At 49.7% G+C, this 5,263-nt stretch overlaps 1 protein-coding gene across 1 annotated transcript in view; it reads right to left on the bottom strand.

Annotated features, from left to right (window-relative positions):
- The window catches only part of ARHGEF10 (Rho guanine nucleotide exchange factor 10), an 85,134-nt gene that overhangs the window by 13,912 nt on the left and 65,959 nt on the right, over nucleotides 1–5,263 (bottom strand). The gene's annotated exons all lie outside the window — the stretch shown is intronic.

The following is a 5,263-nucleotide window of genomic DNA, read 5'->3' as shown; positions in this document are numbered from 1 at the left end:
GACTGCAGAAAGAGGTCTGGCACCTTGAGAAGACTTGAGCAGAGAGCGGACACACTCTGCAGATGCTCTGGGCTGGGAGGGACGCCGATCCAGAGCGGATGGTCTGGCTGGCCTTCTCCTCTCTGTACAGAGTGGCTGGGGGCAAGCAGGGGGCAACTTTGCTCCCTGGAGCTGCACGTTGCCCGGGAAAGGGCAGGACGCCACCGGGGTGGTCTCACCCTATTCCCACGGCGGTTTTTGGCTGCACGGTGTGCAGTCTGCGGTTGCTCCATGAGAAGCAGATGCTGGTCCCACAGCCGCGCAAGCCAAGGCCTGCCCCGCGCTGGTAACAGCGCACCATACCCGAGCACAGAGAAGTGCAGCCAGGCTGACTCTCACCATCATCTTCAAGGACCAACCAACGGGAAAGCAACGGGCCTGATCCCTACGGGACCACAGCACCTGCCCCTGCACACCACGCACGCTCCCCTCGGAAACACGCTCAGCCTGCACACCGTTCTCAAGGTGTCTGAAGGCCTTCTCGGGACATGCCGAAAAGAGGCGATGGCGGGTCTCTTCCAGCGGAGGCTCCTGCGGGGTGGGGACCCCCTCCCTCCCCAGCTCTGGCAGCACCGTCCCCTGAAAACTGGGAGTGCTCCAGGGTCTCCCATCGAATGGAATTGATCTCTACGGATCCTGCATGAGTCAGCTTATCTCTGGCAACAGGGAAATGTATTTTCTGGTAAACCCACCAGACAAGGGGGGAGCACAGTGATGTCAGGAGCATACGCAACTCTACCAGGTGCATCAGGTAAACCCACCGCACTGTGGGGACTTTCTCTCCCCAACCCCAGCCCAACTCACAAAATCGGCGAAAACTGTTCAATCACCCCAGGAAAAAGCACAGAATTTGGCAAAGTAATTCAGAAGTTCTGGAAGCTGAAACCAACCCACGGAATCCCAGACGACCCCTGGACAAATCCGTGGGCACCAGCCTGCAGGCCCCTGCACAGAGAGCAAAGCTCAACGCCAATAAAATGTCACAGCTCAAGGAGAGGGACGCGGCAAAGCAGATGCACACTCTGCACGGGGCTCCTCTGGGGATGGCGCCTCCTGTGGGCGGCTCCCACGGGGCCGAGGATGGCGGCCACGTGGGCTCCTGCAGCCTGGTTGCTAGGCAGCGACACTCACTCTGTGTTCAACGCTGAACCACAGACCGAATTTTCCAACGCTGATCTCAGAGCTCAGTCGCTCACACAGCAGAAAAGTCACATGGCTACGGGCAGAGCAAAGAACTACTATTTAGCGCCTCAAAATAACTGATGGATGACAAATGCAAGAGAATCAGAAGGAACAAAAGCACTGTGGGTGAATCTGAAGCCCTTCTCTAAAAACTCGGAGACCGCCGAGACAGCCCGGCTGACTGACTCATGGAGGGGACACAGTTTTATCTGCATGAGCAGCGCACGACTCGCTGGCTGCAGGCTGGTGGGAATGAGATCAGTATTACGGATGGGAGGCACACAGAGCAGCTCATTGTCTGGCCCCACCAACAGACGGGCCCTCATTGCTGGGTGCGTGAGGATGAGCAGGACAGTCCTTCCCCAGTGCTGAACACACCAGCGAACGGACTGGTCCCTGTTTCCCTGACCGGAAGCCTGAAAACGCCCCACGGAATCTGGCTTGAGCTCAGTCTTGCAACACACACAGAATGAGCACATTTTAATTTGTTAAAAAAAATTTTTTTTTAACCTGGAAGGCATTTAAAAGGCCATGGACTCCACACCCATTGTTTCAGAGCTTACAGCTAAAACTCGGATCTCCTCTACGGACAGGGAGACCACGACACAGGGGTCTGCAGAGCTAAGGTGCACCACTAAGCCAGGAACGACGCAAATACCTGCTCCCACAGAGGTCCGGGTGCTGGGGACCCCCCGACCTGCAGACTCGAAGCCCGCTGGCCTCCCCACTCTCAGCAGTGTCTGTCCACTCAGCACTGCCAAGGTAATGGCCACCGTACACTCAGAAAGAGCGAACTGTATTGTATGGGAATATAGCAGGGAACCCTGCTATAAAAACTCTTCAAGTAACACGTCCGACACGGAGCTGAGATTAGTGGGTGACAGATTCAGGAAACAGGAGCACGAGGATGGGTCCAACAACAGACTGATGCTCTGCAAAGCGCCCCTCCCAGGACTCCGGGGCCGAGAACACGGCTTCCTGGAGGCCTTCCCTTCTGGAAAGCTGTGTCCGGACAATTCCCAGACAATTCCCAATCCAACCCTTTTATGGTCACAATCTGTTAACGAGGGAGGACCCCTCCACACGCGAACAGCACATTAATTCTCTCTCCTGGAGAAAACAGCATTACCTACACGTGACCAATCACCTTCATCCTGTTCTTCGTTATTTCAAGAAACAGGCAGTTTATGGAGTAATCAGCAATTCTGTGTTCCCGCTCCGACCCTATGCTTTGTTGTCCCGGTGTCCAAGCATGCATGTAACTGAAGCCATAAGAGGAAGAGGATCTGCCAAGCAGCGTCTCAGGTTCTGGGGTCCGCACGGCACCACCCTGCCAGGTCCAAGAGCCCTTCCTTCCAGACGGAGCAATCCCACCAGCTGGAGAGCCAGCACAAGCATTTCACTAGGTCTTACGCAATCACAGGATAACCTGGAAGCCTCTTCCAGTTCATATTTCTGTGGATAGAACTGGACCCTGTGAACAGACAGTTGTCGGTCCTCCGGATTCCAGAGGGACTGCCACAGGCTGGGAAGGTTCCAGTCACAAAAACTCTTGACTCCCTGGACACACAAACTCCTTATTGTGCTCCTGGCAGGTGTCAGATGCAGATCAGCTGAAGGAATCAATCAAGCAACTGATGCACGTCCTCCCATCCTCTGTCTACTGAAATCCTACTCCTTCTTTAAAACCTAGCTTAAGAGGCGTCTCTCTGAGAAAATTATCCTCTTTTGATCTCCCAAAATATTTTGCGCCCTCGTTTCTGTTAAGGAATGCATCACAGTGTGTCACACCCTTGTTCTTGCATCCGTCTCCTTGGGCTTCCAAAGGCACCATCTACCCCTTACTCAGTTGGGGGTTACCAGGACATGGCACTCGGTTTAGAACAGGCCTTTGATAAACAGGCAGGTAGAAAGACACAGTTTAATTAAAAATTTAACAGTGGGGCGCCTGGGTGGCTCAGTTGGTTAAGCGACTGCCTTCGGCTCAGGTCATGATCCTGGAGTCCCGGGATCGAGTCCCGCATCGGGCTCTCTAATCGGCAGGGAGTCTGCTTCTCCCTCTGACCCTCCCCCCTCTCATGTGCTCTCTCTCTCTCATTCTCTCTGTCTCAAATAAATAAAATCTAAAAAAAAAAAAAAAAAAAATTAACAGTGGTTGATGATTCCATTTTTCTTTTCATTCGCTCCACAAATACTCATTGGGCACCCACTGCAGGCCCAGTCACAGAGCCGGAAGGGAAACAATGAGGGATTAACGAATTGTAGAGGAAGTCGCCCACACACTCATCAGTTACCAGTACCCTGGCTTCTTAAAATAAAGCACTGTAGTTACAGACCGTTCTGAAAGAGGGCGCACGCCACCACTAAGAGCCGCAGCGCATGAGGTGACATGGATTCTGCCCGCCCACAAAACGGAGCAGAACGAATGTCTATGGATGGCAGACAGGTCTGTCAATTAAATTCTCTCTTTAGGACAGTATGCAAAAAAGATCCTCCCCGAACAATTGCTTTCACCAAGGTTACGTGTGTGCTTGTTCAAAGGGACATGAAAAGGTCACAGCAAGTCTGCAGAACACGATCGTGTATGTTTCCAAGTATTTTCCAAAGTCTCTTGAACTTTGGATACATCAACAAATTTCTCTTTAAATTGAAGAATGAAGAAAACCGGATACTCTCCAAAGTGCCACAGTTTCTTCTCACGGACAATGACAACCATGTACCTGCCGTCACAGATAGAAGCTCGTAGGAATGCTCACGGCGCCTGTGTCCTTTCTTCCATGGACAGTCGACCCTTGAACTTGGCTTTAACCTGTGCGGGTCCACTTCTATACAAGTTTCTTTGATAAATACAGGGCAGTCCCGTAAATGTGTTTTCTCTTATCATTTTCTTAATGACGTTTTGTGTCCTCTCGCTTCCTTTATTGTTGGAACACAGTATAGGATTCATATAACATACGAAGTGTGTGCTAGCCAACTGTTGATGTTATTGGTAGGCCTTCCAGTCAATAGTAGGTTTTTAATAGTTAAGATTTTGGAGCGTCAAATTATATATGAGGATTTTCAACGTACAGGAGGTTGGTGCCCCTAACCCCCATGTTCTTTAAGGGTTGACTGTATTTTAAAAATTGAGTCTTCCTCCTATATGCTTTTTAATATTGCTAATCGATTTGAATCTTATTCTAAGTTAGCTCAACAGAGTCATAAATAAAAAGAGTAAGAAAACGTAGTGCTGCCTTAATATGCAGTATCTGTTCTACAGGTCATCTGTCCCTGATGACTTGGGCGCAAGCAGGCAATCTTAATTACAAATACCTTTTAACACTGCTACCATTATAAACACACAAAGGCATGATTTTGTTCGTAAAACCAAGACACACGTTGGATTTGCAACCAATACTGACAAGCAATTTAAATGGGCTTTTACAAACTTTTAACAAATGAGATACCCAGGTTGAACTTGAGTAAGATCTTACCAACATGCATCAGTTTGGAAGAACCCTCCCCTTCCCTCCCCACATCACTCCTTGGTATATCCCTGCTGTGGAAAATCTGTGACACAGTCTGGCATTTTGATTATTCGCTGAGACTTTTGCAATTCCTTTAAGAAAGACTTAGCAGTTAGTGATTCAGGACTGTAGGACCTGTAATACCGTGCTTGAGGACATGGTCTACCAGGCCGATGACCCAACCAAGTGACCGACTATTAACGTCACACAAACAAGAACAACGGGAGACCTCACAGCAAATTAGACCTAATGCTCATCGGGCCCTGTTCCTGTGAGTCCAAGCGAACGTGCATATGCAGCCAAAAAAGTTACAGGGTTTAAAGGCACCTTCTTCTGAACATGTCAGAAGCAAAATAATCTGAAAGGTTGTCCAATATATTTACATCACGAATATTCAATATAAAGGCTCATTCCATGTATGAAAAGGTTTACTGCAAGTCCCCATTCACTCCATTTGGTGTATTCCACAACTGGCGCAGAGGCTGGTGAGTAAGTGAAACTAGCCAGGCTTTATTTGGATTAAAAAAGAGAAATGG

Source organism: Leptonychotes weddellii, chromosome 2 (genome assembly GCF_054177405.1).
Source record: "Leptonychotes weddellii isolate Sample4059 chromosome 2, ASM5417740v2, whole genome shotgun sequence".
Lineage (NCBI taxonomy): Eukaryota > Metazoa > Chordata > Mammalia > Carnivora > Phocidae > Leptonychotes > Leptonychotes weddellii.
Note: the sequence above shows the minus strand (reverse complement) of the source record. Positions and strands in the feature narration are given on the sequence as shown.